Source organism: Bos javanicus, chromosome 9 (genome assembly GCF_032452875.1).
Source record: "Bos javanicus breed banteng chromosome 9, ARS-OSU_banteng_1.0, whole genome shotgun sequence".
Classification (NCBI taxonomy): domain Eukaryota; kingdom Metazoa; phylum Chordata; class Mammalia; order Artiodactyla; family Bovidae; genus Bos; species Bos javanicus.
The window spans coordinates 95,875,011-95,899,426 of record NC_083876.1 but is presented as its reverse complement, the minus strand read 5'-3'; the positions used below and the strand labels follow the sequence as shown (position 1 = coordinate 95,899,426).

At 45.3% G+C, this 24,416-nt stretch overlaps 1 non-coding gene and 1 pseudogene across 1 annotated transcript; both read right to left on the bottom strand.

The window, feature by feature from the left end:
• Positions 1 to 10,320: 10,320 nt before the first annotated feature.
• Positions 10,321 to 24,416, bottom strand: part of LOC133254379 (cytosolic arginine sensor for mTORC1 subunit 2-like) — a 142,862-nt pseudogene continuing 128,766 nt past the window's right edge.
• On the bottom strand, positions 11,526 to 11,597 carry TRNAC-GCA (transfer RNA cysteine (anticodon GCA)). The gene has a single exon. It is a non-coding gene; the product is annotated as a tRNA-Cys (tRNA).

The window sequence follows — 24,416 nt, the reverse complement described above, 5'->3', positions numbered from 1 at the left end:
CTGCTGCCTCAGACCCCACTCCCTGCCCCCATCCCACTCCCCACCGGGCAGACCCTCCTGAGAGGGGCTCAGACCACCACCCGCTTGTTGAATCCACCATCAATTTAAGCACTCCCGTGTCCCACAACCCACCTGACAGGCTGTCACTCTACCCAGGCCTCAGTGGGGGTCAGAGCTCAGTCAAGCCCTGCAGCCCCCTAAGCTTTCGCCCTGACCACAGGGTTGAGGGTGGTGAGCCCCTCAAAGCAGAGGTCACGACCTGTGAAGAAAGGGAAGAGATGGAAACCTAGCTCTCAAGTGCCTGCTCAGAGCCGGGCCCTGTGCTGGGAGGAATCTTAATTGTTGTTCTTTAGTCGCTAAGTTATGCCTGACTCTTGGCGATCCCATGGACTGTAGCCCACCAGGCTCTTCTGTCCATGGGGTTTTCCTGTGTAATATCATTTTACCATGTAAGTGGCCCTTCAATTATATAGAAGGAGAAAAACAGAGTCAGAAAGATTAAAAATGTATAGAAGATTGCATTCCAGTTATCTCCAAAGTTGGGTGGGTCTGCTCTAGGGAAGGTGCCAAATTAAATCTCGTTGATTAACCACTAACTACCTGAAAGTGAAAGTCAATTGGGTCCAGCTTTTTGCGATCCATAGTCCATGGAATTCTCCAGGCCAGAATACTGCAGTGGGTAGCCTTTCCCTTCTCCAGGGGATCTTCCCAACCCAGGGATTGAACCCAGGTCTCCCACATTGGGGGTGGATTCTTTACCAGCTGAGCCACAAGGGAAGCACAAGAACAATGGAGTGGTTAGTCTATCCCTTCTCCAGCGTATCTTCCCAACCCAGGAATTGAAGCTGGGTCTCCTGCATTGCAGGTGGATTCTTTACCAACTGAACTATGAGGGAAGCATGAGTGCCCTCCAACTGGCCAGTTTCTAGCTTAAATTGTGGCAGGAAAATTATTTGGGAAAAAAAATGGTGTTGACATGACCATATTAAGTCTCTGTCAATTAATGACTAAAAATAGTTTTGTGTGTTCACATAGGATTCCAAGTTTATGTCAAGAATTATTCAAATACAGGAAAAGTTTCAGCTTCAGAACACAAACTTTCAGCATCTTGTTTGGCCCATCAGAAACTTCACTGAAAACACAAATATTATTCAAGTTTCCATCTTGATGCCTGGCAGTTTTTCCCTTGGGAAAGAGCTTCCAAAATGCATAGTTTAGATATAAATTTATTCATCGCTCTAGTGTCTCTTTTGTTGGGAAACCAACATAATAGTAGCTAACATTTATATAGCCATTGTCATGTTCCAGACGCTGCCTTCAGTGTTCTGTGTATTACTCACTTAATCACCATAACATCCTGTGAAGTGGATACCATTGCTATCTCTATCTTACATGTGGGGAAATTGAAGGCCCAGAGAGGTTGAGACTTGCTCAAGGACACACAGCTGATAAATGGTGGAGCCAAGTTCTTGGTATACTGGTTTTTCTCTTTTTGTATGCTTTCTGTTTCTGTCTTAATAACGTTATTATACCTATATCTCACTGTAGGCCACCCTGGCTTGGATACATTTTAAAACAGAGAAGATGCTGGTTCCTCCTCTCGTGGCCCACGTAGGGCAGAGTCCCCTTGCTTGGAAGGTGAAGGGAGTCGCTGGGTGCAGTGAGGGGCCATCAGACTGGAGCTCTAAAGGGCTCCTGCCCCGCTTCTCTCATCCTAGCACCCACACAGCTTCTGATTTTAATGTGTAATTGAAACTTGATTTAACCCCAACTAACAGGATTAGGCGGAGAAGGCAATGGCACCCCACTCCAGTACTCTTGCCTGGAAAATCCATGGACGGAGGAGCCTGGTGGGCTGCAGTCCATGGGGTCGCTAAGAGTCGGACACGACTGAGCGACTTCTCTTTCACTTTTCTCTTTCATGCATTGGAGAAGGAAATGGCAACCCACTCCAGTATTCTTGCTTGGAGAATCCCAGGGATGGTGGAGCCTGGTGGGCTGCCGTCTATGGGGTCGCACAGAGTCGGACACGACTGAAGCGACTTAGCATAGCATAGCATAACAGGATCAGGAGAAGATGGTTTGCTGTTGTAAAACCAAGCAGAGGAAAACAGACCCTGCTGGAATCACATGTGTGTTTTCTCTGAGTTGTCCATGGCCTAGAAGGGCTCAGATTCATTTAGTTGGAGGGGTGGGGATTACCTAATTCCCCAGCAAGACGTGGCAGCTCACTCCCTTGGTCCAGCATGTTGTCCTTAAATGTGCAGCCGTGGGAGTCGTGTAAACCCAGATGCGAACCAGCTCTGCTGTGGAGTTGCCTTAGGAAGGCTGGTTAACCGCTGAGTGCCATGTATGCTTGTCTGTACAATGGCTGCGTTAATAAAAGATACCCTCTCAGGATGCGGTAAGAGTTAACTAAGATTATGTTCGTAAAGCAGGAGATTAACACGGTGGATGGCACAAATGACTCAAAAAATGTACTAATATCAGCAGAAACACATTCCATTTTATTACAGTGATTAGAAAGGAAGCACAAGCAACATGGGTGGGCCTATAGATTTTCACTTTGAGTTAAGTCAGAAAGAGAAAGACAAAGACCATATCACGTATATGTGGAATCTAAAATACGGCACAAATGAGCTTACCTGTGAAACAGAAAGAGACTCACAGACACAGAGGACTGACTGGTGGTTGCCAAGGTTGGGGGAGGGAAAGATTGGGAGGCTGGGGTTAGGAGATGCAAGCTATTGTATACAGAGTCAATACACAACAAGGGCCTACTGTAGAACCTGGGGAACTATGTTTAGTATCCTGTGATAAGCCATAATGGAAAAGAAAACGAAAAGAACGTATACATAGATATGTATAACTGAATCACTTTGCTGTAGGAAAAGTAGAAATTAGCACAACATTGCAAATCAACTATACTTCAATAAAATAAACTTAAAAAAGAAAGGAAGCAAAAAGCAAAAGCTTTTATAAACCTAAGTTTCTCAAGAGAAATATCAAGCACACTAAGTCTTAGAGTCTCCCATCCAAGTGGGCCACCCAGTGTAACGTTGAGGCTTCAAGCAACTTGTGCAACATTTACAATAACTGGTTACATACTTGACCATAAGGGAAATCACAACAAAACCAAAGAATCAATAATAAAAAGTCTGACTAAACTACAGCAATTTTTTGAGAGCTAAAAAGATATCGCCTAAAGTTTTTGTGATATAAGCATTTTAAAAGTCAAATCAAATATGATTTCTAAGTGATTCCTAGAGCAAAGAAAATGTCTTAATGGGGGAATTTAAATATTTTGAACTAACAACAAAAACACTACCCAAAACCGTGGAATGTATTATAGCTAAGGATCGAGTGCAGCTTCTGGCTTTAAATGTATACAAAAAAGTTGGTTAAATCAGTGAGCTGAATTCCAGTTTAAGAAGGAAAAGAGCAACTGAGCAAAATCAAAAAAAACAAGAACAGAAATAGTAAAGATTAGAGCAGGGATAATGGAATAGCATTTTACAAAATCACAGGAGAGTAAAACAGAACTAAATCTAAGGAAACTGAGCTTTGTCATCTACAGAACGGTGGTGCTAACATTGCCTTCAAAGTGAAGTTGTAAGGTCATGTGTTACTCTGTGCAGAAGCACTCTGTAGACTGCAGAGAACTACATTGATGCGCATTTCATCTTTATATCATGTATTCAGTCCATCCCGACCAATTATCTCTTCTGTGCCTGTTGGTGGGAGTATAATGCTTTCTTGGGTATTGATCATGTCAGCCCAACAGGACCCCAAACAGTGTCTGCAGCAAAGAGACACACACCACTTAATGAGAACACAGGATGGGGATGTAACCCGCTCAGGGATGTTAGGAAGGTTCTGAGTGAAAATGAGGTTCAAGCAGAGAAAAGGAGGCAGGATGGAGGGAAAAGTGTGTCAGACGAAGGGAAGGGCACGTGGCGTGTGTGAAGGACAGAAAAAGGACAGAGGGGCTGAGGCACCATGGCTGGGGAGGGGGCGGGGCTACAGTGTAGGAAGGAGCCGGGAGGCTGTGCTTGGAGTTTCACTTTCTATGAGCCACCGGAAACTGCTGCAGTGTTTGTTTTTGAGTTGGAGGGGATGGTTTGAACCTCCAACTTGTAGTCAATCAGAAGCACAGGTAACAACCTGGGCTTGTGCTTGGGGTCTGAGCCCTTTACCTGCAGAACCTGATGCTCTCTGCGGATAGATGGTGTCAGAATGGAGCCGATTTGTAGGACCCCAGTTGGTGTCACGGAACATCACTTGGCGGTGTGGGGAAAATCCCACCCCCACGTCGGGATCATGAGCGCAGAGCCCTTAACTTCCCCTTATGGCATTTCATTTCTCTGTCCTTAAAACTGACTTCCATTTCCCACCTCCTGGAAATTCGGCTGAGCTTAGGTAGGAGTCAGGGGACATCTACTGAATAGATTCTGGGACTCCTTCCTGCTGTCTCCTGCCAAAAAAACACATTCATTTCCAAGGGAGCTCCTTACTCCAGGGGAATGACCTCAGAATAGGATGAATGTGCTTTCTGGGAGAGGTCCAGCCCTTGGTTTTTATTGAGAGAGTCATCAGCGTAGGACAAATGGATAGCAGAGTTAAATTATTACATTCTTAAAGTATTGGAAGCCCTCTTATTCTGAGCTTCAATTTGTGGCTTCCAGGGCAGCTGAGAGTTTCATTGTTCTGAAGGTCCTAAATCTCTGCTTTGCCTATTGGTCTATTGGCTTTCAAAGCCCATGTCTTTACCGATCATATAAGTCACTTGGTAAACTCCTTTAGGGTCTCCTGGTAAAATGTTTCTACCGGGATGTTGTTTTGCCTGTAGACAACTGAAAAATCAAATAACATGACTTAGTTGATGCCTTTGAATTGTGGCGCTGGAGAAGACTCTTGAGAGTTCCTTGGACATCAAAGACATCAAACTAGTCAATCCTAAAGGAAATCAGCTCTGAATATTCATTGGAAGGGTTAATGCTGAAGCTGAAGCTCCAATACTTTGGCCACCTGATGTGAAGAACGGACTCATCGGAAAAGACCCTGATGCTGGGAAAGATTGCAGGTGGGAGGAGAAGGGGACGACAGAGGATGAGATGGTTGGATGGCATCACCGACTCAATGGACACGAGTTTGAGAAAACTCTGGGAAATAGTGAAGGACAGGAAAGCCTGGTGTGCTGCAGTCCACGGGGTCACAAAGAGTCAGATGTGACTTAGCGACCAAACAACAACAAACATTAAAATGTATCAGTTCAGTTCAGTTGTTCAGCCTTGTCTGACTCTTTGCAACCCCATGGACTGCAGCACGCCTGGCTTCCCTGTCCATCACCAACTCCCGGAGCTTGCTCAAACTCACGTCTATTGTGTCGGACATGTATAGCTTTACATAACAGGAGATCCCAGGTGAGCTTCTGTATTCCTATCTTCATCTCACTTTCTCAAACTGTGCACTGCTGCCCCCCCCACCTAAGAATTTCCCTTGTGTCACTCTCATCTTTTCCTTTCTTCAAAATCATATTTCCACTCCACTGAACGATACTCACACAAGGAAGCACCTACAACCCTGAAACATGTACACTAAAAGAACCGTTTCTCTTTTTTACAGCAAAACTGCTTCAGAGAGTTTCCCTACTCACCAGCTCTTCTTCTGTTCCTTCAATTTTCTTTTGAATCTTCTCCAATCAGGTTTTAAAAAATACTAAGCTATAACTGACATATGGCATTGTGTTAGTTTTATCAGTACAACATGATTTGGTATTTTTATGTGTTGATAAATGATCACCACAATAAATCTAGTTAACATCCATCACCGCACATAGTTACAAATACTTTTCTTGTGATGAGAACTTTTTAAAAATAACTTTATTTTTAATCAAAAGATAATTGCTTTGCGGTGTTGTGTTGGTTTCTGCCATATACAACATGAATCAGCCACAGTGATGAGAACTGTTAAGATGTACTAACAAGTCTCAAATATACAGCAGAGTACTATTAACTATAGTCACCACGCTGAACAGTACACTCCCATGACATTTATTTTATAACTGGAAGTTTGTACACTGTGATTCTCTCCACCCATTTTTCCCACCCCTCACCTCTTGCCTCTGAAAACCTCCAATCTTTTATTTATAAGTTTGGGCTTTTCCTTTTTGTTTTTAATTAAAGGATAATTGCTTTGCAGTATTTTGTGGTTTTCTGTCATACATCAACAAGAGTCAGCCATAGGCACACCCATGTCCCCTCCCTCCCAACCCCCCCTCTCATCTTCCTCCCCATCCCACCCTTCTAGATTGTCACAGAGCCCCTGTTTGAGTTCCCTGAGTCATACAGCATGGAGAGAGTAACATGGGAATTTACAATACAGTGTGTGAAATAGACAGCCAGTGGGAATTTGCTGTTTGTTTTGTTTTTGATTCTGTACATACTTGAGATCACCTGCTATTGGTCTTCGTCTGACATCTCCCTTAGCATAACACCCTCAAGGTCTGTCCATTTTGTTGCAGATGGAAAGATTTCCTTCTTTTTACAGTTAATATTCCATCATATTGTTGTTATTCAGTCACTAAGTCGTGTCCAACTCTTTGAGACTCCATGGACTGCAGCATGCCAGGCTCCCCTGTCCTTCACTATCTCTTGGAGTTGGCTCAGATTCATGTCCTTTGAGTCGATGATGCTATCTAACCATCTCATCCTCTGTTGTCCTCTTCTCCTGCCTTCAATCTTTCCCAGCATCAGGGTCTTTTCCAGTGAGTTGGCTCTTCGCATCAGGTGGCCAAAGTATTGGAGCTTCAGCTTCAGCATCAGTCCTTCCAATGAATGGTCAGGACTGATTTCCTTTAGGATGGACTGATTGGATCTCCTTACAGTCCAAGGGACTCTCAAGAGTCTTCTGCAACACCACAATTCAAAAGCATCAATTCTTCGGTGCTCAGCTTTCTTTATGGTCCAACTCTCATGTTGGTACATTTAAAAATCCACATTTTAAATGTATGCCACATTTTCAAATCCATTCATCTATTGATGGACACATATTGTTTCAATGTCTTGGCTGTTGTAAATAATGCTGCATTGAACATGAGAGGCACATGTATCTTTTTGAGTTAGGTTTTTGTTTTCTTTGGATAAATACCCAGGCGTGTAATTGCTGGATCATATGGTAGTTCTCTTTTTAATTTTTTGAGAAATCTCCGTTTTGTTCTCCATGGTGGCTGCACCACTCCCCACCAACTGTGCACAAGGATTCCCTTTTATCTGCACCCTCGCCAACATTTGTTATTTCTTGACTTTTTGACAACTGCCAGTCTGACAGGTGTGAGGTGCTGTCTCCCTGTGGCTCTGAGTTCTGTTTCCCTGACGTGGAGCATGAGTGGACTTTCCACCCTCTCCTCCACGGGAGCTCCTCTTAGCAGAGTTCCTGATGTGCTGGCAGACCCAGCGGGTGATTTTCCTTTCCTGACTCATCAGCGGCATTTGATGTAGTTGATCAGCCCTTTTGCTCTGAAACACTTTTTTTCTTGGCTCCTCTGTTCCCCTCCTGTAATGCTGACACTGCTCCTCAGTCTCCTTTTGAGATTCTTCTGGTTTTTTTGGACTTCAAATATTGAAATACCCTGAGGCCAGTCCTCAAACCTTTCTTCTCTATTTGTTCTCTTTCTTGATGAGCTCATCCCATCTCACTGCTTTAAAATTCATTCATGTGCTAATGATTGCCCAGGTTAGACCTCCAACTTGGACCTCTCCACCAAACTTCAGACTCATAAATCCACCTTGTAAATCCACAAATCTAGCTTGACTATGCAATGTCTGATTGGCATCTCAAACAGTGCATCAAAACTGAGTTCTTGATGTCTTCTTTGCCCCAAATCTGCCCCTCCTCCAGTTGCCTACCTCAGTAAATCACAACTCCATTCTTTCATTTCTTCTGCCCTCAAATCTTGGGTTTCTCCCACACTTTTAGTGTCCTTATATTTATATTTTATGTTTTCATTTATAATTTTAAAATTGATAACATATTGAATGATAATATTTTAAGTATATTGGGCTAATTAAAACAGATTATAAAAATTGATTTTTCTCTTATACCACTTTTTTTCAGAATGCCTATGAGAAAATATGAAATTATGCATGTAGCTTGCATTTGTGGCTCACGTTCATTTCTCTCAGAGACCAATGATGCTTTACTTGAATCTTGAGAAGTGGTGCTGGCTCGTATAAGATTAATATACAATTGGGGTTATGCAAGTATGAAAGAGGTGGGTAATGGGAGTTAGAGGGCAACTGGCAGTGTTGGTTACATGAGAACAGCTGTTTGTTGCTTTTTAAAATATATAGTAACATATATAGTGCTCAAGTATATATGCTATTTACAGTATATATCTATATCAACATAAAACACAGGTATCTATATGTGTGTACAATATATGTCCTAGGGTGTATATTGTCTGGGGAGACCTGTTTCTGGGGGTCACGGGGCCCACACACTTGCTCTGCGGAGAGGAGAGGTGGGGGAGTGACTCGGGGTCACTGGAGGGTGCACACCATGGAAAAATCAAGGCCTTCCAGGGACAGAAAGGGGGCTCAGGACGTGAAGGGCTGCCCTGCCCATGTGGTCACCCTGGTTTTGGAGCCAGCAAACAGTTGACATTTTTGGGTGTTTCTGGACTTTTGTGCAAAATGACTTCACTTAAAAACAACAACAACAACAACAACAACAAATCCAACTACCTGGGTTCCGAATCAGTAGTTGGGCTCTGAACATCTGTAAGGATTCAGACACACAGCTCCCCCACCGGGTGGGTTTCCGGGGCTCAGAGGGTCCTATGTGGCCTGGAGAGGAGGTGAGGGGGCTTCACTCGGTCAAGAGAATGGCCCTTCTCCTCCCAGCTTCTCAGGGACAGCACGTGTCAGCAGATGTCTGGTCACCGAGGAGGACTCTGCCAGTCCTGTTCACTTAGAAAACACCACCCACTGGAGAGGAGACACACGGGTCCCCCATTCTCTGGGTGGGGGCTGGCCTGCCATCTGCCTGTCCACCTCCTCGTGGCCCATGGGAACCTTCCTCTGATGTTCAGAACCACTCTGCCTTGCCAGCCCTGTGTGGGGTGCCCTGGGGACGCCTGGATCGTAACTGACCTCTGTTTCCAGCTTCCTGCTCTCAAGGGAAAGCCCTGGAAGCAGCTTCAGTTCTCATGGTTGTCCCTGGAGCCACAGATGTCAACCAACTGATGTCATACTTTGGGCCCCAACAGGCTCAGCAGGTCCTGTGCCCTGAACCCACTGCCAACCGCAGCCTGGGTGCAAATACATTAAATGGGAAACTATACCAAGGTATGGTTTTCTCTATTAAGGCTCAGATAAGCTGCTTCCATGGTCAAGTACTCATGAACGCCACAGCCCTTGGACTGAGGGGCGCGTGGGCAGGTGAGTTGGGGGGCAGAGGCCTTCCATGTTCCCCCACAAGTGGGGCAGGGAGAGGAGGGCAGGACAACGGGGGAGCCCTGGGCTGGTCTAGTCGATTGCTGGGGAGGTGGGGGTGAGCTGAGGAAACCCCAGCCCAGAATGCTGGGGATGCCCCCACCTGGGAAGAACCAAGCTCTGCCGGCCCCAGGAGGGTCCGGGGAAAGGAGAGGGCATAGGAGCTCGTGCTCCAGGCTGCTGGGTCTCTAGGGAACCCTGTTGCCCCGAGGATGAGTGCTTGTGGTGGGGAGGGTCTGGACAGGACCCCCTTGGCAGTCTTGCTGGGAGTTGGGGCATAGGGCCTATGGTTGGCAGGCAAGGTTCTGGGTGGCTGGGGTCCCTGCCCAGATCCGTTCCCCCTGCCCCCGCCGGGGGCTCTCTGGGAGCCTCACCAGCACACCACCATCCACTGACCTCCAGTCTGCAGGAACCAGCCCAGAGCTGATGGAATCAGAGACCAGCAAACACAGGATCCAGAGCCCCTGCCCTCACAAGGGCCTTCCTGGGCTCCATGAACTCTGTCCTGCTCAGCCAGCCCCCAAGATGACAGGAGAATTGGTACCCCAGCTTCCTTCAGCATCTACCAACGCCACCCCTACCCCAGCCCTGGGTGAGGCCTGATGAGAAGGTGGCCGGGCTTACAACTCCCTGGGCCCCAGACATCATTTTCTGGGGTGGGGGAAGAGGTGGGGGTCTCACTGGAGGATCTGGGGACTCCAGGAAGGCAGGAAGGCACGGGGAAGCCTTGGCTTGGGTCCCAGCCATTGAGGGTGTCTCCTAGAGACCCATCCTTTGGGGGCCACGGGGCCAATTTTCTAGTCTTTTGAGAAACACTGCAAGAGTCTTCAGGGCAGGGCGGGCCCAGGCCTGGGGGCACTGAAGGGGAGGAACAAAAGAGGCCCTCCATATTTTTCTGCTTGGCTGACTTTCAGGGTGCTGATGTTTTCTTCCGGCACCAGTGTGTGGAGGAACTTGAAGGTGCTGATGTAGTAGGTTGGGATGTCTGTGGCAGCCAAAGGCTCAGCGATCCAGGCCACTTCGAAGCACTTATCAAATCCCAGGGCCTGTCCTCCAATCCTCACCATCTTCCAGAGCCCCCCAGATGCGCTTGTGAACAACAAATTACTAGGAAACCTCTGCTGGGTCTGCTTGTCCCTCACCAGGGAGATGTAGCCCTTTATCAGGGAGAAGGAGAAGAAGCGTATGTGGCCACAGTTATCGCCGGAGGACACCAGGGGGTCCTTCAGTCCACTGGAGTAGAACGTGACGTCCATAAGGAGTGTGGCAACAGTGGGCGGTATGTCAGAGTCCAGGCTGGTGACACAGAACCTGTTGCTTGGGGTGGACAGTGGGTGGATGACGGGCCTCTGGACCGCCTTGGGCTTCATGAAGCAGTGTGTAATGCCAAGGTTCTCAGCTGCCAGCGTCTCGCTATTGATGACGTGCAGGGTGGTTAACTCTGATGACAAAGTATGGGTGATGAAGGGCAGGTCCTACTCATGCACCAGGATGAAGTCCATCTGGTAGGTGGACAGCGTGGACACAGAGATGTTCTGATCAGCCAGTGGGGCGATGACTGACTTGACGATCTTGGACATGCTGGTGGGCTGGAAACTGGAGAAGCTGCCGCCCTGGACACCACATTGAGGGCCAGCCAGATGGCATCGGGCACACCCAGGTGTTCTGAGGAGGGCAGTTCCAGGAAGCCCTCCTCATCGACAATGATGGTGTAATCCTCTGGCGTCTTGGTCAGACTGAAGAACTTGCACCTGGTCTCAGAGGACAGGAAGGCAAGTTTGATCAGGCTGTAGGTGAAGAGTGGGATACTCTCCTTGACAATGCTGGCAACTTGCAGCTGAGGGAGCAGGTGTTTGGAGTGTGGGTTTTGGAGCTGAACAAGCAATCACGTCCTAGTTCCACTGCTTAGCAGCAGGTGATGTCTCTGAGCCTCAGTTTCATCATCTCTAAAATGGGGATAACAATATTTACCATGTAAGGTCATTGTGAGATTTGATAAGATGATGTTGATACAATTTAATATAGCACATCTTCCCAACCCAGGGATCGAACCCGGGTCTCCTGCATTGCAGGCAGATGCTTTACCATCTGAGCTACCAGGGAAGCCCGATATAGCACATAGTAAGCACAAATAAGTGGTAGTTAATATCCTGATTTCTCAAGTCTTGACTGATCCCACCTTTGGGCAGAGAGTCCTTGGCTGGCATTCAAGCCAAGATGCTGTTGGTATATGTTCTGAAGTTCCAGTTTCCTAAACCACAGTGTTGAAAGCTCTTGGTCATCGTGAAAAGTTCAGTAGATATGAAATATATTATTCCTAGGAATCAGAATTTACCAAAATTACAGGCCCCTGGAGGTGATGTCATTTTAGCAAAAAGATCCTTTGCTACAAGGATGTCACAGTATGTTTTGTTTGCTTTGTTTGTTGAGTCACTAAGTTGTGTTCGACTCTTTGTGACCCCATGGACTGCGGCATGCCAGCCTTCCCTGTCCTTCACTATCTCCCCAAGTTTTTGCAAACTCATGTCCATTGAGTTGATGATGCCATCCAACCATCTCATCCTCTGTCACCCCCTTCTCCTCCTGCCTTCAATCTTTCCCAGCATCAGGGTCTTTTTCAGTGAGTCAGCTCTTCGCATCAGGTGACCAAAGTATTGGAACTTCAGCTTCAGCATCAGTCCTTCCAATGAATAGTCAGGGTTGATTTCCTTTAGGATTGACTGGTTTGATCTCCTTGCTGTCCAGGGAACTCTCAAGAGTCTTCTCCAGCACCACAGTAGGAAGGCATCAATTCTTCGGTGCTCAGCCTTCTTTCTGGTCCAACCCTCGCATCCATACCTGACTGCTAGAAAAACTATAGCTTTGACTATACGGACCTTTGTCAGCAAAGTGATGTCTCTGCTTTTTTATACGCTGTCTAGGTTTTTCATAGCTTTTCTTCCAAAGAACAAGAGTTTTTAAAACTTTGTGGTTGCAGTCACCATCCACAGTGATTTTAGAGTCCAAGAAAATAAGAATCCGTACTGTTTCCACTCTTCCCCCATCTATTTGCCATGAAGTGATGGGATCAGGTGCCATGATCTTAGTTTTTTGAATGCTGAGTTTTAAGCCAGCTTTTTCACTTTCCTCTTTTATCCTCATCAAGAAGCTCTTTAGCTCCTCTTCACTTTCTGCCATTAGAGTGGTGTCGTCTGCATATCTGAGGTTATTGATATTTCTCCTGGCAATCTTGATTCCAGCTTGTGATTCATCCAGCAGAGCATTTCACGTGATGTACTCTGCATAGAAGTTAAATAAGCAGGGTGACAATGCACAGCCTTGACGTACTCCCTTCCCAATTTGGAACCAGTTTGTTGTCCCATGTCCGGTTTTACCTACTGCTTCTTGACCTGCATACAGATTTCTCAGGAGGCAGGTAAGGTGGTCGGGTATTTCCATCTCTTGAAGAATTTTCCACAATTTGTTGTGATCCATGCAGTCAAAGGGATTCATTCAACAGATAATTTTGCCACCCTCAGAGCCTATCAACTGCCATTAGTCACCATCTTACCTGCCCTCTAGGGTTTTCAGATCCTGGCCATCTTCCTCAGATTCAAGAACATCCTTAGGACCAAAGCTCCCTGTCAAAACTCTATGGTCTGATCCTGGAGGTGGAGCCTGCCTTGGAGAACTGTGCAAGTCACACTGAAGCTGACAGCTTCACCCTCGTGGAAGGATACTTTTAGAGTGACTCTGATGAGACTTTCTCGAAGTGGGGCTCTGACAAGCAGTCTCTACTTTTGACACCCACCATGGACTTAGGATTCTGCTGGTATCATGAGACATACTTTCTGGACAGGAGCAATGCCTGTTCAGCACTTACTTTGCTTAACTCACTGACCCATCAGGACCTGGCAGAGAGATGACACACTGCTGATTGTCTGATTGAATGCAGCAGCCCATCGATCTGAAATAATCATGGTAATTGATGGTAAAATAGGACCCGAATCAAGGAGTCACAGAGGGATTCTCAGAAACACACCTATTGTATAAATTAGTGATTCTCAGTGTTTTACGAAGAGGAGCATGTTGCTACTTGTGTGATTTGCCATTGTTGCTCTCCACCTTTCTTTCATTGAAATAAGCTTTTTAACCTACTTTGAAAGATACACATTAATACTTTTAAAAAGAGACTGCAAATTAAAGCTTGTTTTTGGTTTTAAAAGCAATATGTATTTTCAGAATTTGATGACTCTACTGTACTCCTAATGGCCTCCACTCCCATGGGGATGATGGCGAGCACCCTGATGCATAAAATAAGATCCAACTCTTCCTTATGTTCCTCCTGCTTTTAGATATGTTTCATAGTAGCTTTGTCCTGTCATTCCAAGCACCAGAATGTTGTTGAATAAAATGAGAACTAGAATAAAAGTGAATGTCATAGCTTTTGGATCTTCCTTGAGAAGAATAGTTGTTTCTCCTGCAGTACTTAATCATGAATGAATGGAATGAATGTATGATTATTCTTAAATTGTTGCCTGAAAATTGTCATGTCATTTTTCATTTGTATATGTCACCCTTCATTCAAATGGTATGCTCCCGAAGGGAAGGCTATTAATTTTTTTTTTCTTTCTTGGATTTCAAGTGACAGGGATTTAATTCCATGCAGCTTAAGTAAGAGCTGAGATTTACTGACTTCTGTAACAGGGAGAGACAGGGCTGCATTGAAGAAATCAGCCTGTGTATTCAGGGCTTGCTCAGTCTCCACGTCTCATCTCATCTCATCTTCTCTTTGTGTTGGTTTTATTCTCTCTCATTACCAGGGTTTTCCTGTCTGTGGTAGGTGATGGGGGTGGGCAGAGGGAATGAGTGGAGGGCAGGTGACCTGGTAGCCGGCAGCTACAGACTTTCATCATCCCAGCTGTTGTATGATGAATTTGGCTGGCCTCCGTCCCTGGTTCCTGGAAGAAAACCTCAAAACTCTTGGAATTTCCCGAGTGATAGGAGTGTCTTTGTAATTCATCCGTGGGTTCTTGGACCACACCTGAGTTTATATGAGGTGACTCATGGTTGGCCCCCAGACAGTTTTAGGATGGGGCTGGCCAGGTCAGAAGGGCCAACCATGTAATTAGAGGGTTGGGGCTATGAACCAAGTAGTATCAGCCCCACTTTCCATGGGTGAAAGAGAGTGGAGATTGAGTTCAATCTCATGGCCAGTGGCCCCATCACATGGCTATAGAGTGAAACCCCAGTAAAAACTCTGACTGAGTATATCAATGTCCCAGAACAGTGACACATCCGGAGGACACAAGAGCTTTGCATTTGGAACCTTCCCACATGGTGCCCCATATGTCTCTTCACTTGGCTGTTCTTGTTTGGTATCCTTTTGCTATAATAAATCTGGATAGTGTTTTCCTGAGTTCTATGAGTTGTCCTAGTGAATTATCAAACCCGAGGAGCTGGTGGGAACCCCTGCATTTGCAGCAGTGGGTCAGAAGTGTGGGTGGCTTGGGCTGGTGACTGACGTGAGGGTGGGCTGTAGAGGACAGTGCCCTTAACCTGTGAAATTTGACCTAACTCTGGGTAGCTGGGGCTTCCCAGGTGGTGCTAGTGGTAAAAAAAAAAAAAAAAAAAAATCTGCCTGCCAATGCAGGAGATGTGGGTTTGATCCCTGGTTCTGGAAGATCCCCTGGAGAAGGACATGGTAACCCACCCCAGTATTCTTGCCCGGGAAATCCCATGAACCAAGGAGTCTTGTGGGCTACAGTCCATGGGATTGCAAAAGAGTCGGACATGACTGAGCAACTAGACCAGCACCTGCGTCTTTAGTGCACAAATTGCATTGCGCTGACTTTGGTGCAGTTTCCAACACTGAAGTGGAAAATTCCACACTAAGACTTTGGTTGGACAGACAGGGTAATTTGGCCACCTTTGAAACTTTGGCTCCACACGACATGAGGAGGAGCAGTTCTGCTGCAGCGGGGGGCTCGGGGATGCATGTTGGGTGACAGAGCAGTAGTTGTCTCCCACAGCAACAGTTTGCATCATTTTCTGACCTCAGCACGTTGCAAAGACAGTTAGTGTTCATCAAATGTTTATTTGCCCCCTTACACATGTCAATATAACCACAAGTGGGGTCTGACTTCTCGCTGCTCAAAAGCCAATAAACGGGCAAGTTTGGTGGAAAGGAAAGTTTGCTTTCTTTTGGATGCCAGCAACCTGTGTTGGGGGAGGACAGACTCCTGTCCAAGGGCCAGCTCCCCCTCTCCCTGACAATCAGGAGGCAAGACTTTTCATAGGCAGAGGGAGGCGGCTATGTGCAGAAACAGCACAGTCAGCTCTGACGGTCATCTTGAAATTCGTCATTGGTGGTCTGACCAGCGTCATCTAGATTATTTTAAGTCCATAATCTTTAGTTCCAGAATTGGTTTGTTCCCATTTCCTTGAGGCCAGTTCTCCCAAATTGTGGCAGTTTATGTCATGGCTACAGTCTAGACTTACGCAGTTAACTTCTTCCACCTGGTGGGAGTTTCAGTATCTACAAGACAGCTCACAGGATATGGTTCAGAATATTATCTACAGCCCTTGAGGAGGAACTAAAGGTCCTTGGCTTTGCTGAATGACTAGAACTATTATTATTTAGTCTTGTTGGACTATTTTTTGTCCCTGCATTTTCTCATTTTTCCGATTAAACTTATTCTTTGGCTAAAGTTTTCCCACAGACAAAAGACGGGGTGAGGATGTGGTGGGGTAGGGGTGGGGAAGGGTCCTAAGATCCTACTCCGTTTCATCAGTATTCCTTACAGTTAAGTTGTGTCCTTATGGTTAGTTCTGGCCAATGGACTGTGAGCAAAATTAACATGAGTCAGTTTCAGCCAAAGGTAATTAAAAGCCTAGAATCTTTTCTTCTCTCTCTTCTTTCCTTGCTGCTCTGACCTTGGCCACCAAGTGTCCCAGTTGGCATACCACAAGATGGAGGAAGGTACTTGTTCATGTTGGTCTCTGCTGTGTTAAGTCAATGAGATTTGGGGGCTATGGTAGACTGATTAATTCCCCCCTATAGATATTAGGTCCTAATCCCAGAACCTGTAAATGAAAAAAGGGTCTTTGCAAGTCTGATTACTTTAAGAATCTTGAGATGAAGTTGTTGTCATGGATTATGTGGGAAAGTCTTAAATGCCATCATAAGTCTACTCATAAGAGAGACAGAGAAAGATTAGACATCCACATAGAAAAGTTGACGTGACCCTGGAGGCAGATTGCAGTGATATGGCCACAAACCCAGGGAATTTACTCTCTCACAGTTCTGGAGGCCCGAAGTCTGAAGTCTGTATCATTGGGCCAAAATCAAGATATCTGCAGGGTCACATTCCGATTGACTTCTGGGGGGATTTCTTCCTCTTCCTTAGCTTCTGGTGGTTCCAAGCATTTCTTCAGTGCGGCAGAATGACAGCAGTCTCTGCCACCATCTTCACACAAGCTTCTCTTCTGTGTTTTCTCCCTCATGTGTGTGTCTTGTCTTTTTTCCCTCATGCATGTCTTCTTCCTCATGTGCATGTCTTCTCCCTCACGTGTGAGTCTTCTCCCTCATATCTCTGTCTTCTCCCTCATGTATGTGTCTCCTCCCTCATATCTGTGTCTTCTCCCTCATGTGTGTCTTTTCCCTCATGTGTGTGTCTCCTCCCTCATATGTGAGTCCTGTGTTTTCTCCCTCATGTGTGTCTCTTCTTCCTTGTGTGTGTCTTCTCCCTCATGTGTGTGTCTTCTCCCTCATGTGTGAGTCTTCTCTCTCATATCTGTGTCTTCTCCCTCATGCGTGTGTCTTCTCCCTCATGTGTGAGTCTTCTCCCTCATGTGTGTGTCATCTCCCTCATGTGTGTGTCTTCTCTGGCATATCTGTGTCTTCTCCCTCATATCTGTGTCTTCTCCCTCATGTGTGTCTTTTCCCTCATGTGTGTGTCTTCTCCCTCATGTGTGTGTCTTCTCCCTCATGTGTGTGTCTCCCTTCTCTTCTCATAAGAACACTTCCCTGGCGTAAGAGTCCATCCAGATTATCGGTGATCACCTCTTTAGCTTGAGATCCTTAATTTAATCATATCTGCAAGGACCCTTTTACTAAATAAGGTGAAATCCACACATTCTGGGTGGACACCTCTCTTGGGGGCCATCCTTTATCCTGCTACAGATACCAATGTCTTGGATAGCAAGCCTGGGACAGGTAGTGTCCCCACAATATATATTCAGTGAATGAGTTTATCCAGTGAGCAATTGCCCTTTAGTCTAAAGAACATATTTTTAAATAAACATGAAAGCTATCTTTCTGTGTACAGGTATGAACCAATTATTGCTTTATTGAAAACACACAAGATCCAGTGTATTATTTGAGAATGTTCTTCATTAGGTTGAACATATGCCTTATCTAGTAATTGCTTTCTTGGCTTTGAAATCCGCCTAGAATATCTTCAGTACATCCAACACACCAGTCCCATCTTTGCCATGATGGTGAGATTGATGCCTGTTATGAGGATGACATGCTGAGTGAAGGTTTATTACTATAAATCTCAGGCTCCAAATACATCAAAGGAGATGACAGGCATGAAATGTTTGCTTACAATGCTAAACTCAAACCAGAAATGGACTCGAAGTCACTTCCAAATATCTGAAAGTCTAAGATCTTTTGGTTCAACTGAGTAAGGTTAGGATAGGCACGCTTCAGATTTTGGTGGCTTAAATTCTAAAGTAGTCTATTATTTGGAGAAGGCAATAACATCCCACTCCAGTACTCTTGCCTGGAAAATCCCATGGATGGAGGAGCCTGGTGGGCTATGGTCCATGGGGTCGAAAAGAGTCGGACACAACTGAGCGACTTCACTTTCACTTTTCACTTTCATGCACTGGAGAAGGAAATGGTACTTGCCTGGAGAATCCCAGGGACGGGGGGAGCCTGGAGGACTGCTGTCTATGGGGTTGCACAGAGTCGGGCACAACTGAAGCGACTTAGCAGCAGCAGCAGCAGTCTATCATTTGCTCCAAAGAAGTAGAGAAATTTAGGAAGGTGCCCAGAGGTTTGGGCTATTTTTAGGTATTTCCATTTAAAGTGAAAACATTTGGAATCAAATTGGAAAACTGTAGAGAATCTAGGGGTCTACCATGTTGAGGTAGAAAGGGCATCCTGCAGTTTCTGAAGACCCTGTACCATTCCTGTTTCTGCAGCTGGATTGCTGTGTAAGCGTGTGCTAGTGACTTAACCTCTCTGGGTCTCTTGTGTTCTCAGTAGAAGCAATGTATTGGAGTAATTGATCTGGAAGATTCCTTCTAGCTCTAAAATTCTATGGTTCTGAAAGGGGACCTGCTTTACGACAGACCACCCAGGTGAAAAGTTAACTCTCTGAGGCAGATCTCATCCTTGGACCCAGGAGAACAGTGGTAGGTCATTGCAATATAATCTGGACCAAGAGCAGACCGCGAAGCAAAACAACTGAAACAGGAACTTGGAACCAGTGTTGATTTATCTCTAAGATGTGTTTTTCCATTTTCTCTGGCAAGGTTGCTCTAAAGTAGAATCAGCTGAAAAAGTATGAGCTGGCAGGATACACATAGGCCCTTCTGATTGGGGAAGGCTTTGGGGTCCTGGTCCCCACTAAGAACACCCTCTGTTCATCCCTTTCACCAACAGCTCTTCTGAAGGATGCCAGCTGGGGCCGCAGACTCTACAGCATCTTGCTGCAGAGACAGGGCCTTCTTCACCGGGGGCCAATCACCTTGACACCTTTTTAGTCCATCAGGAAGCACCCCCTCCCCTTCCCAGCAGAAAGAGTGCTTCCTCAGAGCATGTCCAGGGCAAGGGGAGTGAGTCTAAGGGGAAGGCCTGCTTATGATGAGCTGGATGAGGGGAAGCATTGGATGGTTTCCTAACGGTGAGAGCATACAGTCAGTTGCTTTTTGCCAAAACAATATTCCATAGCTCAAGGAATGACACGGCCTTCTAAACCAGGCGCCTAACATGCTCAGGCCGAGATGACTTCATGTGGACAGTGACAACTGGCTTTGTCATAATAAATAACTCTTTACAAAAGTCCTGGCAGACTCTTGTGTTTTCTCTGCTTTATGGGTTGGAGGTATGGAAACAAGAAACAGGAGGCTTTCCTTCCTTTGAGAAATGTGTTTCAAACTTGAGAATCTTGGGAGAATTTAAAGTTAGTTTTTCAGAGTTTTTTTTTCCTTATGATGATTGATGCCTGTTGAAGGGGAAGAACAAATTATCCTTATTGTGTGATCATTCAATTTTGAAAATCTCACGAGAAGATGACTAGATCAGTGACATCTGAACATGTCTTTCATGGGGAGTGTGGCAGGGGCACTGCTCAGTGCCTGTGGGCATTTCCAGAATCGCATGCCCTTGGTGACACCCAGTCTCCAGGATACAGTAGAAAATCACTCATCTGACCAAGAAACTGATGGACTGATGCTGAAGCTGGAGCTCCAATACTTTGGCCACCTGATGCAAAGAGCTGACTCATTGGAAAAGACCCTGATGCTGGGAAAGACGGAGGGCAGGAGGAGAAGGTGTGACAGAGGATGAGATGGTTGGATAGCATCACTGACTCAATGGACATGAGTTTGAGCAAATTCTGGGAGACAGTAAAGGACAGGGAAGACTGGCGTGCTGCAGTCCATGGGGTTGCAAAGAGTCGGACATGACTGAGCGACTGAACAACAACCAAGAAAGAGGAAAATCTCCAGTTGAATGAAAAAAAATTCACAGCTGCCAACACCAAGATGACATGGACAAGGAAATGATCTCAGGCCAAGGGCAGTGAGTGACCTCCACTCCGACTCTGCACAGCGCAGTCTCCAGTGCATCACCACTGTGAGGTGTGGTGTATGTATCCCTTATATGCAGCCTGGGGCCAAGGGACTGGTTGGGGGCCAAGGGACTGGTGGCCTGGGGCCAAGGGACTGGTTGGGGATGGGCACCTAGAGAAGGGAGGTCAGCTGGAGACGAGGAGATCACAGCCCACGCTCGGGAGGAGATAGACTTATGTGGAACACAGAAGAAGCTTTGACAGTCAGGTATGTTGAGAGGTTTACTATGAGCTACAATACAAAAATCTTGGTGTGCGTGTGTGTGTGCGCGTGTGTGTATGTGTGGTCAGATTTTATAGTTTGTGTCTTCTCAGATGCCTCCTCTGCAAAAAACAGCCTCAGCTACTTGACTGAACTATTAAGATTTATATATCCACGCATGTAGCACTTAGAACAAGTCCTGATATGAAGTATTTGATGCCTACAACTTAGCTTTTATTATCATATGAATGAAAATGCATACTATATATCAGCTGATTACCATTTATCACACTGAGAAGTTGTTTGTGCATGATCAGTTGGTAAGTTGTGTCTGACTCTGCAACCCCATGGACTGCAGTCCATCAGGCTCCTCTGTCCATGGGATTCTCCAGGCAAGAATACTGGAGTGGACTGCAAGTCCCTCCTCCAAGGGATCTTCCTGACCCAGGGATCGAACCTAAGTCCCCTGTGTCTCCTGCATTGGCAGGCTGATTCTTTACAACTAAGCCACCAGAAGTTGTTTATCCAGAGTATTTCAATCTGGAAAAGAAGAAGCGATTGGCATTTGAAAGCGTACAAGGCCGTGGTAAAAGCCAACTAAGAGATGCTTGCAAGGAAAATCTTGTTAGACTGAGGTTGGAGTTCGTGAGCTCAAAGACATCCCCCTTTGAGGATTTCAGTCTGACATGCTCTAGTGACTGTGGGAGTGTAAACTGGCACAAGACTTTGGGAGGGCATTTTGATCATGGTTTTCATTTTTTTTTTTTTTAAAGAAAAGGCTTACATCCTTTGGCCCAGCAATTTAACTTCTAGGAATGAATCCAGATGGAATATCAAGGGTGCAAGCCATATTTCTTTACAAGGACAGTCACTGAAGCATAACATACAATAACCAGAAATGAGAAACAATGCAAACATCTAACAACAAGGGAGTGCTGTGTCAAAACTAGGTTATGTACGTGTACAGATGATTAAGCCACCGTTACTGTTAGTAATGTTGAAGATTCTTTAAAGATGAGAGAATGTCAGCAATGCATTTTAAGTGGAAAAAAGTTTACAAAACTCTGTTTAGTGTGGTTTTGGTGGAATACATCCTTTGTCCACTTGTCTTCCTTCACACGATGGGCATGAGTTTGGGTAAACTCTGGGAGTTGGTGATGGACAGGGAGGCCTGGCGTGCTGCAATTCATGGGGTCGCAAAGAGTCGGACATGACTGAGAGACTGGACTGAACTGAACTGAACTTCCTTCACAGCAACAGGATGGAGGTGTTCCCACCTCAAGCATTCAGCCAGCACACCCTCCCCAGTCGCCCATCACAAACAGCAGGGGGCGCACAGCTGCCCCGTGGCTCCCATGCCACTGATTTCAGTAAATATTTGTGATCAAAGTGTGACAGCAAGTGAATACTCAGACTGGGTCAATAGGAAATGAAACCATTTTATTTTTCTCTTCATCCTTGATGCCTTAGAAGGATGGAACACAAATATTTCTCTTCTCCCTCCTGTGTGTTAGTTGCTCAGTTGTGTCCAACTCTACAGCCTCATGCGACCCCATTGACTGTAGTTCCTCTGTCCATGGGATTTCCCAGGCACAAATACTGGAGTGGGTTGGCATGCCCTTCTCCAGGGAAACTTCCCAACCCAGGGATCTAACCTGGATCTCCTGCATTGCAGGTGGACTCTTTACCATCTGAGCCACCAGGGATGTAAAAAATTAAATGCTCTTTGCCCTTGAAGTTAAGGCAACTTGCATTTTTGGTAGGACTGATTAAGAGGCTGGATGTAGCAGGTTGTAAATATCTACTGCATCAAGAACAAGAGAGAGAAAAGGGGTTAAGCAAAGAAGTCATTTATTTTGGAGAAACAGGAGTAGACATTACCTTGGAATATAAGCCAGCAGAGATCTTTACGTTCCTGATAGCATCCTGGGAAGATGGAGGGACCCCAGAAAGGCATGGTCTTGGCATGAGAGAGGGCATATATTCTGAGCCTTGTTTTTTAAACAAATGACTGTGTCCCAAATGTGGCACTCAAGAGTCAAGGGCCATATGTAGAAGAGAACCAGTTTCTTAGTGGTTCAGATCAGATCAGATCAGATCAGTCGCTCAGTCGTGTCGGACTCTTTGCGACCCCATGAATCGCAGCATGCCAGGCCTCCCTGTCCATCACCAATTCCCGGAGTTCACTGAGACTCACATCCATCGAGTCAGCGACGCCATCCAGCCATCTCATCCTCTGTCGTCCCCTTCTCCTCCTGCCCCCAATCCCTCCCAGCATCAGAGTCTTTTCCAATGAGTCAACTCTTCGCATCAGGTGGCCAAAGTACTGGAGTTTCAGTTTTAGCATCATTCCTTCCAAAGAAATCCCAGGGCTGATCTCCTTTAGAATGGACTGGTTGAATCTCCTTGCAGTCCAAGGGACTCTCAAGAGTCTTCTCCAACACCACAGTTCAAAAGCATCAATTCTTCGATGCTCAGCCTTCTTCACAGTCCAACTCTCACATCCATACATGACCACAGGAAAAACCATAGCCTTGACTAGACGAACCTTTGTTGGCAAAGTAATGTCTCTGCTTTTGAATATGCTATCTAGGTTGGTCATAACTTTCCTTCCAAGGAGTAAGCGTCTTTTAATTTCATGGCTGCAGTCACCATCTGCAGTGATTAGAGGACCCTCCCACTTCCTAGTCCCCCCTTGGAATTGCATAGATTTACACTCCTTTGAGAGTTTGAAATTGTCAGAGTCACTCTTGCTGAAATCCCTGCTGAGGGAAGACTACACAGACAGCAATACTTTCAAATACTCCTTTGGTTTGTTCAATAAGCACAGTTTATAAAGGCTCTCTATTCCTGCACTTTCTCTCTCTCTTTCTTGATGTATAGTTGGTATACAGTATTATATAAGTTACAGGTGTACAATATAGTGAGTCCCAAGGTTTAAAGATTATAAACCATTTATAGTTATTATAAAATATTGGCTATATGCCTTGTGTGGTACAATACATCCTTGTAGCTTATTTTGTTTATTTTTTTTTAAGATATTTATCTGGCCTCATCAAGTCTTAGTTGCAGAATCTAGTTCCCTGACCAGGGATCGAACCTGGGCCTCCTGCATTCGGAGCATGGAGTCTTAACCACTGAACCCCCAGAAAGGTCCCCCTTATAGTTTACTTTATACCTAGTTGTTTGTACCTCTTAGCCCCCTACCCCTAGGTTCCCCCTTCCCTCCCCGTCTCTACTGGCAACCACCACCTTGTTCTCTGTGTGTGACAGACACCTTATTCTTAATCACACACTACATTCTTTATCTTCTCTCTCGTTCTTTCTCCCTCTCTCTTTCATCTACGTGTTATACCAACCTCACTGAATGACTTGGGAGGTGTTCCTTTCTTTTCTGAATCCTAGAATAGTTTGTGCAAAAGTGTGTTCTCTGACAGATCTATTGATTTGATTTCATTAATGCTTGTTAGACTATTAAGGTTTTTCATTTTTTCTTAACTCAGTTTTGGTAAGTAATATTTTTCTAGGAATTTGACTCTTTCAGTTATGTTGTAAATTTTATTTGTACAAAATTTTTCCTAAACATTTTTCTTAATATTCTGTTGTTTCTTAACATCAGCAATACTTCAAACTTTGTCTTAATTGTATTTATTTCTCTTTTTTTCTTTATCAGTTGTTTGCTATTTTTTAGTCTTTCCAAAGGACTTACTTTGTTCTCTTTTATGTTTCTTTTTAGTACCATAAATTTTCTCTCTTACCTTTGTTTTCTTCTGTCTACTGAAATGGAATTTATTTTGCAATTCTTTTTCTAGGACCTGTAGATGGATGCTTATAGCAATTATTTTTGGCTTTTCTTTGTCACTAATCTAAATTTTT